The sequence below is a fragment of the Hydractinia symbiolongicarpus genome, chromosome 9, assembly GCF_029227915.1.
Source record: "Hydractinia symbiolongicarpus strain clone_291-10 chromosome 9, HSymV2.1, whole genome shotgun sequence".
NCBI classification, from domain to species: domain Eukaryota; kingdom Metazoa; phylum Cnidaria; class Hydrozoa; order Anthoathecata; family Hydractiniidae; genus Hydractinia; species Hydractinia symbiolongicarpus.
This window is the reverse complement of record NC_079883.1, coordinates 7,963,890-7,979,134: the sequence shown is the minus strand read 5'-3', so window position 1 is coordinate 7,979,134 and position 15,245 is coordinate 7,963,890. Positions and strand designations below refer to the sequence as shown.

Sequence of the window (15,245 nt, the reverse complement as noted above, 5' to 3'; positions counted from 1 at the left end):
CTGGAATCCCCTGATTCGTAGTCAGATGCCTTATCCATTGGGCCACAGGGCGATGCTTATGACTTCGCCCCATCGTTATTTTGGCTTGCGCATTCGTTTTACTTACGACAGAATTCTTCGTGTTTGTAGCCATGAAAGAAAGGGACTTCTGTGAGTGAATTTTTTTACTGTGGTCTAATAAAAAAGTCGAAACGCAGTGCCCAATATATGAATTGCTCCTAATAGCCGGAAACAGGCCGTGTCGATGATGTAGGCCGACATACGCAACGCAAACCAAAGAACGCTTTATGAAAATCCTAACACGGGCGCGGAAGAAGCCCAAATTAACAGAGTAGATGTAATGCTGAAGACCTCAAACTCCAGCAGCTTCTCTTTCAGACTATTGCGTCGTGCTACAAATAAAAATTAACATGCTTTCGCATAGTCGCGGCTCCCAAAACGGACATTATACGATGTACAGAAACACACATTTCTGTTTTCGCGCCAAATCAATTCCCGGGAGTGGTACTTTTACGTCCGCATACTTCGCACCGTCTTAAATTATATCTCATTTACACGGTAATGTTTAGTATACTTCTACTGTGATAACAAGCATCGTTTATCGTTGGATTGTTGTAAGAAAACATTAAAAATGAGTGAAGCAGCTTCTCCAAAGAAAATCGCACCCAAGAAGAAACCTGCTGCAAAGAAGACAGCTGATCACCCTAAATATGTGGACATGATCAAGGCTGCTATCGCTACCCTAAAGGAACGCGGTGGTTCATCTCGCCAAGCTATTACAAAATATATTCATGCAAATTACAAAGTTGCTGAAAACTCAGATCATCATCTGAAAATGGCTCTTAAACGAGGAGTAACATCAGGCGATTTGATTCAAACTAAAGGCACTGGTGCTTCTGGATCATTCAAGCTAGGTCAGGTAAAAAAAGAAAAACCTAAGAAAAAGGCCGCAGCAAAAAAGCCAACGGCAAAGAAGCCTACTGCAAAGAAAAGTACACCAAAAAAGAAGCCAGCAAAGAAGAGCACGCCAAAGAAAGCAGCAAAGAAGCCTGCCACAAAGAAAGCCTCGGCTAAGAAACCAGCAGCTAAGAAACCCACAAAGAAGCCTGTTGCTAAAAAACCTGCAGCAAAGAAGGTCAAAAAGACTCCCAAAAAGGCAGCAAAGAAGACCGCAAAAAAATAATTTGTGTGTATCTGGCTATTACATTAACAAACGGCTATTTTTATAGCCACACATTTACAAAAAAACATTATCTTGGTACAAAGTTAAACTTGTTTAAGTCACTTAAACAGTTAAAAAAGAGTAATTTTAAGATTAGATTCCCTAAGTTTAAGTATTTTCGTTTTTAAATTTCTTATTTTCTTGCTTTTACTTTTCTTGCCCTTCATATTTTTAACATTGTCAAACTTTATGTAGCATAAAATTTTTATGTAGCATAAAATTTAAACAGAAAGCAGAACAAAGTTTGATATAAAAAGCTAGCCGTAATATTTTTTATGGATGTGTGGCTATAAAAATAGCCGTTTTTTGTTTGGTAAGATGCTTAGGCACGTTCCCCACGAATTCTTCTTGCCAACTGGATGTCTTTAGGCATGATTGTAACTCGTTTTGCGTGAATGGCACACAAGTTAGTATCCTCGAACAAGCCAACAAGGTACGCTTCAGAAGCCTCTTGCAGAGCCATAACGGCTGTGCTCTGGAATCGCAGATCTGTTTTGAAGTCCTGAGCAATTTCTCGCACAAGACGCTGGAAAGGCAACTTGCGGATCAAGAGCTCGGTTGACTTCTGGTATCTTCTGATTTCTCTGAGAGCAACTGTACCAGGTCTGTAACGATGTGGTTTTTTCACTCCTCCAGTAGCTGGTGCGCTTTTCCTCGCAGCTTTAGTGGCGAGTTGTTTTCGTGGAGCCTTTCCTCCAGTAGATTTACGTGCAGTTTGCTTTGTACGAGCCATATTTTAAGAAGTCGATGTAGTACGGATACACAAGACGGTCTAAAATGCACTATCGCGCCAAAGTTTTATTTCTCATATTGATTGACAGCTAAGGTTCAAAACAAACCATTTGATTGGTGCTAAGAAAGTAATTTCTGATTGGCTGCATAATGACATTACGCTCATTACTTTAACATTTTTATAAAATCTGTGTTTTTTGGCTACGGGAAAACGGCTGTATCTTCTGATACACAAAAGCTTTTGACTTTTTTTTTTTTTAGTAAGTAGCAGAAGGTTTGGCGAATTCCAACGATGCCAAATTTATTGCCTTACTGAAACATTAAGACCACGAATTTTTAAAAAAACTACAGTTTTACTTAAAAAAATGTACAAAATGTTCGGAACATTTTGTAATGACGCAACTCTATTGGTTAATTAGGGTGTTTCCACGAGCAGTAGGTAATTTTATGGCCTCTTTTTAAAGCTGTCTGAATTCTGTTAACTCAAACGTTGTTTTTGTACTCGTTCTGTACGCAACTATATCAATATGTCTGGACGCGGAAAAGGAGGTAAAGGATTGGGAAAAGGAGGTGCTAAACGTCACCGAAAAATTCTTCGTGATAACATTCAGGGAATCACAAAACCTGCTATTCGACGTCTTGCTCGACGAGGTGGTGTCAAACGTATCTCTGGCCTTATCTATGAGGAAACCAGAGGTGTACTGAAGGTTTTCTTAGAGAATGTTATTCGTGATGCTGTAACCTACACAGAGCACGCTAAACGCAAGACCGTTACCGCTATGGATGTTGTTTATGCCTTAAAACGTCAAGGAAGAACTCTTTACGGATTCGGAGGTTAAGCGTTGTCATTGCTCAACAAAAACGGCTATTTTTATAGCCACAAATCTTTTAAAACATTACTTTGTGCACGCTTCCAAATTACACAATGTGTAAAGTCTTGTCACAGTTACATTTATTGCTATACGATACTATGTCATATATGACACAAAAAAAATTTAGAAATACTTTGTAGGGTTAATTTGCCTGGGAGTGTTTCCGTGAAAAGCTGGGTTAAGTTAAATGTAAGCAATAACATGGATCAATGTACTTGTCTTTTCTGCAAGTACAGCTAATAATACGTATGAAAAGTGAAGCTAATCCACACACACACATGGGGAAGTATTTTAAATGTAGGCTAGTGTTCTTAAGCACATTATTTAGAAGTTTTATTAACTTCGGTTAACTTGTAGTGACGCCAAGTAAATGTTTTTTTAAAGATGTGTGGTCTTAAAAAAGACCGTTTGTGTTTGGTAGACGTTGGTTTACTTGCTGCTTGTGTATTTTGTGACGGCTTTTGTTCCTTCACTGACTGCGTGTTTTGCAAGTTCTCCAGGCAAGAGAAGACGTACTGCGGTTTGAATTTCACGAGAAGAGATGGTCGACTTTTTGTTTTGAAGAGCCAAACGCGAAGCTTCGGAAGCAATGCGCTCAAAGATGTCGTTGACAAATGAGTTCATGATGCTCATAGCTTTGCTTGAAACTCCGACATCTGGGTGAACTTGTTTCAAAACATTGTAGATGTAAATAGCATAACTTTCCTTTCTCTTTCTCTTGCGTTTCTTTTCACCAGTTCCACCAATCTTTCCTCCTTTTTTGCCGGCTCTTTTTTCACCTTTCTTGGCTACTTTAGGTGCCTGTTTTCCTCCTTTAGCTGCTGCGTCAGACATGGTTAAAAATTTTTGCTACTTAACTTGTAAATAAGCATTAAACTGCAAGTCAAAACTTTTTGTTTATAAGTAAAAAAATCGGATCGAATTCGATCCGAAAACGCCGATACGCAATTTAATTGGTTAAAAAAAAAATCTTTTGTTTAATACTTAATTATGATTGGTTAAAAAAACATGATTTCGATCCTATTTTTATGATGAAAAAACGAGTAAAGTTTATTTCGTTAACACTTACGTTAAATATTCGTACGTTTTTGTATTAACTTACAAATCAAATCGCAGTTATGTCTGGACGTGGAAAAGGTGGAAAAGCTAAGGCTAAAGCCAAGACAAGATCCTCAAGAGCTGGACTTCAATTTCCAGTCGGTAGAGTGCATAGATTCCTTCGTAGAGGGCACTATGCTAACCGAATTGGATCTGGAGCACCAGTTTACTTAGCAGCCGTCTTGGAATATTTATCTGCTGAGATATTGGAGTTGGCTGGTAACGCAGCAAGAGACAACAAAAAAGCTAGGATTATTCCAAGACATTTACAATTGGCTGTTCGTAATGATGAAGAATTAAACAAACTTTTGAGCGGTGTAACCATTGCAGCTGGTGGTGTTTTGCCAAACATTCAAGCTGTCTTACTCCCAAAGAAGAACGACAAAGGACAGAAGAAGTAAACCGCTACACTCAGAAAACAACGGCTATTTTTATAGCCACACATCTTTAAAAAAACATTGTTTTTTTCACAAAACTATAACCTTAAAGTCTAATAGATAATCCATGCATACGCCTTGTCCTAAGTAACTCAAAGAAATTAAATAAAAAAATTTGATCACAACGTCAAAATAAATTGCACGTATTTGCCCCTACTAATGTCTACGGCCATACCACGATGAACACACCCGTTCTCGTCTGATCACGGAAGTTAAGCATCGTCGGGCCGGGATAGTACTTGGATGGGGGACCGCCTGGGAACTCCCGGTGTCGTAGGCTTTTCATTTTCATTTGTTGCCTTTTCATTTCAATGGTGCTGTGATATATTTCTTGTTATAACAATTAAGGAACGTGGCGGTTGTTGAAAGTGTTTCCTATGACATTTTCCTACGACATTTTCAGGTGATAGTACGAGAAAAAAGAGCTTTCAAATGCATACAAACTCGATCTATTGCCGATCATCCAATAACCCTGACGGAATGGCAAATAAAATAAAATTCCGCCGCCTTCCGAGGACTTATATCGCAATCACGTTTCGTAACAGCCAAGCGAGGTTTTACCTTAGCGTTTAAGTCACCACCGACATTTGGCCGCGCAACTTTTCTAAGCTCATTCATTTTGACTTAAGGAGGGGGCGAGCGCGGACGCAGGCCCCCACTACCAGAAATTGTACGGTCGAGTTACTGACGTTTGCAGTAATCGCAGAGGTCAGCCCAAGCGTAGTGCAATGCAAGAGCCTCACTCTGGAAGAAAACCCTCATTGATCAGTCTTTACTTCCCCGTCAGGTAAGTATGAGTTGGAACTGCACCGTAGCATGAGGGTACCCTTCAAAGTTTGTTAATGCTTGTGGCTTGAGTGTGTTATAAACTGCCGTGTCGCGGGGCATAGGCTGTATTCTCCCCCAGTGTACGCGTTTTGTTCCCGCCGTAGACTATGCAGAGTGCCGTCGGAAAGAGGACTGCTATTATTCTTTTATTGCTTATGTGGGCCGCCATCGGTAATAGTGCAACACCAAGGCAACCCGTGGTCACGGCGTGAATGAATCCACCTCCATGACCCAAGGCCAAAAATCAGATTAATATACTGACCATTCAGAGAATGGCCTACCAGATATTAAACTGATAAGAACAGATACTACACTTGATCTTAGCCATTAGGCCGAGAAGCGATAAAGAACAAGCGTTGCCATGATAGGCATCGTCCACACACCGTAACTGCTTGTGGAGCATGTCACGTTACTGTAAAGCTTACAACTGTCACCGCGTACGGATGGACGGCGACATAGTAAAAATCACGGCTGTTGATTTAGCCGTAGGATGGAGAGCGACTGTAGCGAGTGGATGGTAACTTACATGAATGCTAACAAAGGCGACGATACTAAGTGCGTGATATTACTTTCCAATATGACTGCGTACATTCCGTTTATCAACGCATTACGCCAGAACGTGCGCGCGCGTTACACAGTAGACCATGCAGCCGAAATGCGACAGTGCGACCCTGCCAGGAGTCGAACCTGGAATCCCCTGATTCGTAGTCAGATGCCTTATCCATTGGGCCACAGGGCGATGCTTTTGACTTCGCCCCATCGTTATTTTGGCTTGCGCATTCGTTTTACTTACGACAGAATTCTTCGTGTTTGTAGCCATGAAAGAAAGGGACTTCTGTGAGTGAATTTTTTTACTGTGGTCTAATAAAAAAGTCGAAACGCAGTGCCCAATATATGAATTGCTCCTAATAGCCGGAAACAGGCCGTGTCGATGATGTAGGCCGACATACGCAACGCAAACCAAAGAACGCTTTATGAAAATCCTAACACGGGCGCGGAAGAAGCCCAAATTAACAGAGTAGATGTAATGCTGAAGACCTCAAACTCCAGCAGCTTCTCTTTCAGACTATTGCGTCGTGCTACAAATAAAAATTAACATGCTTTCGCATAGTCGCGGCTCCCAAAACGGACATTATACGATGTACAGAAACACACATTTCTGTTTTCGCGCCAAATCAATTCCCGGGAGTGGTACTTTTACGTCCGCATACTTCGCACCGTCTTAAATTATATCTCATTTACACGGTAATGTTTAGTATACTTCTACTGTGATAACAAGCATCGTTTATCGTTGGATTGTTGTAAGAAAACATTAAAAATGAGTGAAGCAGCTTCTCCAAAGAAAATCGCACCCAAGAAGAAACCTGCTGCAAAGAAGACAGCTGATCACCCTAAATATGTGGACATGATCAAGGCTGCTATCGCTACCCTAAAGGAACGCGGTGGTTCATCTCGCCAAGCTATTACAAAATATATTCATGCAAATTACAAAGTTGCTGAAAACTCAGATCATCATCTGAAAATGGCTCTTAAACGAGGAGTAACATCAGGCGATTTGATTCAAACTAAAGGCACTGGTGCTTCTGGATCATTCAAGCTAGGTCAGGTAAAAAAAGAAAAACCTAAGAAAAAGGCCGCAGCAAAAAAGCCAACGGCAAAGAAGCCTACTGCAAAGAAAAGTACACCAAAAAAGAAGCCAGCAAAGAAGAGCACGCCAAAGAAAGCAGCAAAGAAGCCTGCCACAAAGAAAGCCTCGGCTAAGAAACCAGCAGCTAAGAAACCCACAAAGAAGCCTGTTGCTAAAAAACCTGCAGCAAAGAAGGTCAAAAAGACTCCCAAAAAGGCAGCAAAGAAGACCGCAAAAAAATAATTTGTGTGTATCTGGCTATTACATTAACAAACGGCTATTTTTATAGCCACACATTTACAAAAAAACATTATCTTGGTACAAAGTTAAACTTGTTTAAGTCACTTAAACAGTTAAAAAAGAGTAATTTTAAGATTAGATTCCCTAAGTTTAAGTATTTTCGTTTTTAAATTTCTTATTTTCTTGCTTTTACTTTTCTTGCCCTTCATATTTTTAACATTGTCAAACTTTATGTAGCATAAAATTTTTATGTAGCATAAAATTTAAACAGAAAGCAGAACAAAGTTTGATATAAAAAGCTAGCCGTAATATTTTTTATGGATGTGTGGCTATAAAAATAGCCGTTTTTTGTTTGGTAAGATGCTTAGGCACGTTCCCCACGAATTCTTCTTGCCAACTGGATGTCTTTAGGCATGATTGTAACTCGTTTTGCGTGAATGGCACACAAGTTAGTATCCTCGAACAAGCCAACAAGGTACGCTTCAGAAGCCTCTTGCAGAGCCATAACGGCTGTGCTCTGGAATCGCAGATCTGTTTTGAAGTCCTGAGCAATTTCTCGCACAAGACGCTGGAAAGGCAACTTGCGGATCAAGAGCTCGGTTGACTTCTGGTATCTTCTGATTTCTCTGAGAGCAACTGTACCAGGTCTGTAACGATGTGGTTTTTTCACTCCTCCAGTAGCTGGTGCGCTTTTCCTCGCAGCTTTAGTGGCGAGTTGTTTTCGTGGAGCCTTTCCTCCAGTAGATTTACGTGCAGTTTGCTTTGTACGAGCCATATTTTAAGAAGTCGATGTAGTACGGATACACAAGACGGTCTAAAATGCACTATCGCGCCAAAGTTTTATTTCTCATATTGATTGACAGCTAAGGTTCAAAACAAACCATTTGATTGGTGCTAAGAAAGTAATTTCTGATTGGCTGCATAATGACATTACGCTCATTACTTTAACATTTTTATAAAATCTGTGTTTTTTGGCTACGGGAAAACGGCTGTATCTTCTGATACACAAAAGCTTTTGACTTTTTTTTTTTTTAGTAAGTAGCAGAAGGTTTGGCGAATTCCAACGATGCCAAATTTATTGCCTTACTGAAACATTAAGACCACGAATTTTTAAAAAAACTACAGTTTTACTTAAAAAAATGTACAAAATGTTCGGAACATTTTGTAATGACGCAACTCTATTGGTTAATTAGGGTGTTTCCACGAGCAGTAGGTAATTTTATGGCCTCTTTTTAAAGCTGTCTGAATTCTGTTAACTCAAACGTTGTTTTTGTACTCGTTCTGTACGCAACTATATCAATATGTCTGGACGCGGAAAAGGAGGTAAAGGATTGGGAAAAGGAGGTGCTAAACGTCACCGAAAAATTCTTCGTGATAACATTCAGGGAATCACAAAACCTGCTATTCGACGTCTTGCTCGACGAGGTGGTGTCAAACGTATCTCTGGCCTTATCTATGAGGAAACCAGAGGTGTACTGAAGGTTTTCTTAGAGAATGTTATTCGTGATGCTGTAACCTACACAGAGCACGCTAAACGCAAGACCGTTACCGCTATGGATGTTGTTTATGCCTTAAAACGTCAAGGAAGAACTCTTTACGGATTCGGAGGTTAAGCGTTGTCATTGCTCAACAAAAACGGCTATTTTTATAGCCACAAATCTTTTAAAACATTACTTTGTGCACGCTTCCAAATTACACAATGTGTAAAGTCTTGTCACAGTTACATTTATTGCTATACGATACTATGTCATATATGACACAAAAAAAATTTAGAAATACTTTGTAGGGTTAATTTGCCTGGGAGTGTTTCCGTGAAAAGCTGGGTTAAGTTAAATGTAAGCAATAACATGGATCAATGTACTTGTCTTTTCTGCAAGTACAGCTAATAATACGTATGAAAAGTGAAGCTAATCCACACACACACATGGGGAAGTATTTTAAATGTAGGCTAGTGTTCTTAAGCACATTATTTAGAAGTTTTATTAACTTCGGTTAACTTGTAGTGACGCCAAGTAAATGTTTTTTTAAAGATGTGTGGTCTTAAAAAAGACCGTTTGTGTTTGGTAGACGTTGGTTTACTTGCTGCTTGTGTATTTTGTGACGGCTTTTGTTCCTTCACTGACTGCGTGTTTTGCAAGTTCTCCAGGCAAGAGAAGACGTACTGCGGTTTGAATTTCACGAGAAGAGATGGTCGACTTTTTGTTTTGAAGAGCCAAACGCGAAGCTTCGGAAGCAATGCGCTCAAAGATGTCGTTGACAAATGAGTTCATGATGCTCATAGCTTTGCTTGAAACTCCGACATCTGGGTGAACTTGTTTCAAAACATTGTAGATGTAAATAGCATAACTTTCCTTTCTCTTTCTCTTGCGTTTCTTTTCACCAGTTCCACCAATCTTTCCTCCTTTTTTGCCGGCTCTTTTTTCACCTTTCTTGGCTACTTTAGGTGCCTGTTTTCCTCCTTTAGCTGCTGCGTCAGACATGGTTAAAAATTTTTGCTACTTAACTTGTAAATAAGCATTAAACTGCAAGTCAAAACTTTTTGTTTATAAGTAAAAAAATCGGATCGAATTCGATCCGAAAACGCCGATACGCAATTTAATTGGTTAAAAAAAAAATCTTTTGTTTAATACTTAATTATGATTGGTTAAAAAAACATGATTTCGATCCTATTTTTATGATGAAAAAACGAGTAAAGTTTATTTCGTTAACACTTACGTTAAATATTCGTACGTTTTTGTATTAACTTACAAATCAAATCGCAGTTATGTCTGGACGTGGAAAAGGTGGAAAAGCTAAGGCTAAAGCCAAGACAAGATCCTCAAGAGCTGGACTTCAATTTCCAGTCGGTAGAGTGCATAGATTCCTTCGTAGAGGGCACTATGCTAACCGAATTGGATCTGGAGCACCAGTTTACTTAGCAGCCGTCTTGGAATATTTATCTGCTGAGATATTGGAGTTGGCTGGTAACGCAGCAAGAGACAACAAAAAAGCTAGGATTATTCCAAGACATTTACAATTGGCTGTTCGTAATGATGAAGAATTAAACAAACTTTTGAGCGGTGTAACCATTGCAGCTGGTGGTGTTTTGCCAAACATTCAAGCTGTCTTACTCCCAAAGAAGAACGACAAAGGACAGAAGAAGTAAACCGCTACACTCAGAAAACAACGGCTATTTTTATAGCCACACATCTTTAAAAAAACATTGTTTTTTTCACAAAACTATAACCTTAAAGTCTAATAGATAATCCATGCATACGCCTTGTCCTAAGTAACTCAAAGAAATTAAATAAAAAAATTTGATCACAACGTCAAAATAAATTGCACGTATTTGCCCCTACTAATGTCTACGGCCATACCACGATGAACACACCCGTTCTCGTCTGATCACGGAAGTTAAGCATCGTCGGGCCGGGATAGTACTTGGATGGGGGACCGCCTGGGAACTCCCGGTGTCGTAGGCTTTTCATTTTCATTTGTTGCCTTTTCATTTCAATGGTGCTGTGATATATTTCTTGTTATAACAATTAAGGAACGTGGCGGTTGTTGAAAGTGTTTCCTATGACATTTTCCTACGACATTTTCAGGTGATAGTACGAGAAAAAAGAGCTTTCAAATGCATACAAACTCGATCTATTGCCGATCATCCAATAACCCTGACGGAATGGCAAATAAAATAAAATTCCGCCGCCTTCCGAGGACTTATATCGCAATCACGTTTCGTAACAGCCAAGCGAGGTTTTACCTTAGCGTTTAAGTCACCACCGACATTTGGCCGCGCAACTTTTCTAAGCTCATTCATTTTGACTTAAGGAGGGGGCGAGCGCGGACGCAGGCCCCCACTACCAGAAATTGTACGGTCGAGTTACTGACGTTTGCAGTAATCGCAGAGGTCAGCCCAAGCGTAGTGCAATGCAAGAGCCTCACTCTGGAAGAAAACCCTCATTGATCAGTCTTTACTTCCCCGTCAGGTAAGTATGAGTTGGAACTGCACCGTAGCATGAGGGTACCCTTCAAAGTTTGTTAATGCTTGTGGCTTGAGTGTGTTATAAACTGCCGTGTCGCGGGGCATAGGCTGTATTCTCCCCCAGTGTACGCGTTTTGTTCCCGCCGTAGACTATGCAGAGTGCCGTCGGAAAGAGGACTGCTATTATTCTTTTATTGCTTATGTGGGCCGCCATCGGTAATAGTGCAACACCAAGGCAACCCGTGGTCACGGCGTGAATGAATCCACCTCCATGACCCAAGGCCAAAAATCAGATTAATATACTGACCATTCAGAGAATGGCCTACCAGATATTAAACTGATAAGAACAGATACTACACTTGATCTTAGCCATTAGGCCGAGAAGCGATAAAGAACAAGCGTTGCCATGATAGGCATCGTCCACACACCGTAACTGCTTGTGGAGCATGTCACGTTACTGTAAAGCTTACAACTGTCACCGCGTACGGATGGACGGCGACATAGTAAAAATCACGGCTGTTGATTTAGCCGTAGGATGGAGAGCGACTGTAGCGAGTGGATGGTAACTTACATGAATGCTAACAAAGGCGACGATACTAAGTGCGTGATATTACTTTCCAATATGACTGCGTACATTCCGTTTATCAACGCATTACGCCAGAACGTGCGCGCGCGTTACACAGTAGACCATGCAGCCGAAATGCGACAGTGCGACCCTGCCAGGAGTCGAACCTGGAATCCCCTGATTCGTAGTCAGATGCCTTATCCATTGGGCCACAGGGCGATGCTTATGACTTCGCCCCATCGTTATTTTGGCTTGCGCATTCGTTTTACTTACGACAGAATTCTTCGTGTTTGTAGCCATGAAAGAAAGGGACTTCTGTGAGTGAATTTTTTTACTGTGGTCTAATAAAAAAGTCGAAACGCAGTGCCCAATATATGAATTGCTCCTAATAGCCGGAAACAGGCCGTGTCGATGATGTAGGCCGACATACGCAACGCAAACCAAAGAACGCTTTATGAAAATCCTAACACGGGCGCGGAAGAAGCCCAAATTAACAGAGTAGATGTAATGCTGAAGACCTCAAACTCCAGCAGCTTCTCTTTCAGACTATTGCGTCGTGCTACAAATAAAAATTAACATGCTTTCGCATAGTCGCGGCTCCCAAAACGGACATTATACGATGTACAGAAACACACATTTCTGTTTTCGCGCCAAATCAATTCCCGGGAGTGGTACTTTTACGTCCGCATACTTCGCACCGTCTTAAATTATATCTCATTTACACGGTAATGTTTAGTATACTTCTACTGTGATAACAAGCATCGTTTATCGTTGGATTGTTGTAAGAAAACATTAAAAATGAGTGAAGCAGCTTCTCCAAAGAAAATCGCACCCAAGAAGAAACCTGCTGCAAAGAAGACAGCTGATCACCCTAAATATGTGGACATGATCAAGGCTGCTATCGCTACCCTAAAGGAACGCGGTGGTTCATCTCGCCAAGCTATTACAAAATATATTCATGCAAATTACAAAGTTGCTGAAAACTCAGATCATCATCTGAAAATGGCTCTTAAACGAGGAGTAACATCAGGCGATTTGATTCAAACTAAAGGCACTGGTGCTTCTGGATCATTCAAGCTAGGTCAGGTAAAAAAAGAAAAACCTAAGAAAAAGGCCGCAGCAAAAAAGCCAACGGCAAAGAAGCCTACTGCAAAGAAAAGTACACCAAAAAAGAAGCCAGCAAAGAAGAGCACGCCAAAGAAAGCAGCAAAGAAGCCTGCCACAAAGAAAGCCTCGGCTAAGAAACCAGCAGCTAAGAAACCCACAAAGAAGCCTGTTGCTAAAAAACCTGCAGCAAAGAAGGTCAAAAAGACTCCCAAAAAGGCAGCAAAGAAGACCGCAAAAAAATAATTTGTGTGTATCTGGCTATTACATTAACAAACGGCTATTTTTATAGCCACACATTTACAAAAAAACATTATCTTGGTACAAAGTTAAACTTGTTTAAGTCACTTAAACAGTTAAAAAAGAGTAATTTTAAGATTAGATTCCCTAAGTTTAAGTATTTTCGTTTTTAAATTTCTTATTTTCTTGCTTTTACTTTTCTTGCCCTTCATATTTTTAACATTGTCAAACTTTATGTAGCATAAAATTTTTATGTAGCATAAAATTTAAACAGAAAGCAGAACAAAGTTTGATATAAAAAGCTAGCCGTAATATTTTTTATGGATGTGTGGCTATAAAAATAGCCGTTTTTTGTTTGGTAAGATGCTTAGGCACGTTCCCCACGAATTCTTCTTGCCAACTGGATGTCTTTAGGCATGATTGTAACTCGTTTTGCGTGAATGGCACACAAGTTAGTATCCTCGAACAAGCCAACAAGGTACGCTTCAGAAGCCTCTTGCAGAGCCATAACGGCTGTGCTCTGGAATCGCAGATCTGTTTTGAAGTCCTGAGCAATTTCTCGCACAAGACGCTGGAAAGGCAACTTGCGGATCAAGAGCTCGGTTGACTTCTGGTATCTTCTGATTTCTCTGAGAGCAACTGTACCAGGTCTGTAACGATGTGGTTTTTTCACTCCTCCAGTAGCTGGTGCGCTTTTCCTCGCAGCTTTAGTGGCGAGTTGTTTTCGTGGAGCCTTTCCTCCAGTAGATTTACGTGCAGTTTGCTTTGTACGAGCCATATTTTAAGAAGTCGATGTAGTACGGATACACAAGACGGTCTAAAATGCACTATCGCGCCAAAGTTTTATTTCTCATATTGATTGACAGCTAAGGTTCAAAACAAACCATTTGATTGGTGCTAAGAAAGTAATTTCTGATTGGCTGCATAATGACATTACGCTCATTACTTTAACATTTTTATAAAATCTGTGTTTTTTGGCTACGGGAAAACGGCTGTATCTTCTGATACACAAAAGCTTTTGACTTTTTTTTTTTTTAGTAAGTAGCAGAAGGTTTGGCGAATTCCAACGATGCCAAATTTATTGCCTTACTGAAACATTAAGACCACGAATTTTTAAAAAAACTACAGTTTTACTTAAAAAAATGTACAAAATGTTCGGAACATTTTGTAATGACGCAACTCTATTGGTTAATTAGGGTGTTTCCACGAGCAGTAGGTAATTTTATGGCCTCTTTTTAAAGCTGTCTGAATTCTGTTAACTCAAACGTTGTTTTTGTACTCGTTCTGTACGCAACTATATCAATATGTCTGGACGCGGAAAAGGAGGTAAAGGATTGGGAAAAGGAGGTGCTAAACGTCACCGAAAAATTCTTCGTGATAACATTCAGGGAATCACAAAACCTGCTATTCGACGTCTTGCCTTAGCGTTTAAGTCACCACCGACATTTGGCCGCGCAACTTTTCTAAGCTCATTCATTTTGACTTAAGGAGGGGGCGAGCGCGGACGCAGGCCCCCACTACCAGAAATTGTACGGTCGAGTTACTGACGTTTGCAGTAATCGCAGAGGTCAGCCCAAGCGTAGTGCAATGCAAGAGCCTCACTCTGGAAGAAAACCCTCATTGATCAGTCTTTACTTCCCCGTCAGGTAAGTATGAGTTGGAACTGCACCGTAGCATGAGGGTACCCTTCAAAGTTTGTTAATGCTTGTGGCTTGAGTGTGTTATAAACTGCCGTGTCGCGGGGCATAGGCTGTATTCTCCCCCAGTGTACGCGTTTTGTTCCCGCCGTAGACTATGCAGAGTGCCGTCGGAAAGAGGACTGCTATTATTCTTTTATTGCTTATGTGGGCCGCCATCGGTAATAGTGCAACACCAAGGCAACCCGTGGTCACGGCGTGAATGAATCCACCTCCATGACCCAAGGCCAAAAATCAGATTAATATACTGACCATTCAGAGAATGGCCTACCAGATATTAAACTGATAAGAACAGATACTACACTTGATCTTAGCCATTAGGCCGAGAAGCGATAAAGAACAAGCGTTGCCATGATAGGCATCGTCCACACACCGTAACTGCTTGTGGAGCATGTCACGTTACTGTAAAGCTTACAACTGTCACCGCGTACGGATGGACGGCGACATAGTAAAAATCACGGCTGTTGATTTAGCCGTAGGATGGAGAGCGACTGTAGCGAGTGGATGGTAACTTACATGAATGCTAACAAAGGCGACGATACTAAGTGCGTGATATTACTTTCCAATATGACTGCGTACATTCCGTTTATCAACGCATTACGCCAGAACGTGCGCGCGC

General features: G+C 40.6%; 1 protein-coding gene and 8 non-coding genes across 9 annotated transcripts in view; 2 read left to right on the top strand and 7 right to left on the bottom strand.

Annotated features, from left to right (window-relative positions):
- The window catches only part of LOC130657762 (histone H2A-beta, sperm), a 198,997-nt gene that overhangs the window by 88,410 nt on the left and 95,342 nt on the right, over window positions 1-15,245 (bottom strand). The window lies entirely within an intron of this gene.
- Window positions 4,523-4,641, top strand: LOC130659586 (5S ribosomal RNA). The gene has a single exon (XR_008986791.1). It is a non-coding gene; the product is annotated as a 5S ribosomal RNA (ribosomal RNA).
- LOC130659614 (U1 spliceosomal RNA) lies at window positions 4,992-5,156 on the bottom strand. Its single transcript, XR_008986818.1, has one exon. It is a non-coding gene; the product is annotated as a U1 spliceosomal RNA (small nuclear RNA).
- Window positions 5,342-5,533, bottom strand: LOC130660669 (U2 spliceosomal RNA). The gene has a single exon (XR_008987867.1). It is a non-coding gene; the product is annotated as a U2 spliceosomal RNA (small nuclear RNA).
- LOC130659573 (5S ribosomal RNA) lies at window positions 10,399-10,517 on the top strand. The gene has a single exon (XR_008986778.1). It is a non-coding gene; the product is annotated as a 5S ribosomal RNA (ribosomal RNA).
- Window positions 10,868-11,032, bottom strand: LOC130659613 (U1 spliceosomal RNA). The gene has a single exon (XR_008986817.1). It is a non-coding gene; the product is annotated as a U1 spliceosomal RNA (small nuclear RNA).
- On the bottom strand, window positions 11,218-11,409 carry LOC130660667 (U2 spliceosomal RNA). Its single transcript, XR_008987864.1, has one exon. It is a non-coding gene; the product is annotated as a U2 spliceosomal RNA (small nuclear RNA).
- On the bottom strand, window positions 14,419-14,583 carry LOC130659611 (U1 spliceosomal RNA). The gene has a single exon (XR_008986816.1). It is a non-coding gene; the product is annotated as a U1 spliceosomal RNA (small nuclear RNA).
- LOC130660666 (U2 spliceosomal RNA) lies at window positions 14,769-14,960 on the bottom strand. The gene has a single exon (XR_008987863.1). It is a non-coding gene; the product is annotated as a U2 spliceosomal RNA (small nuclear RNA).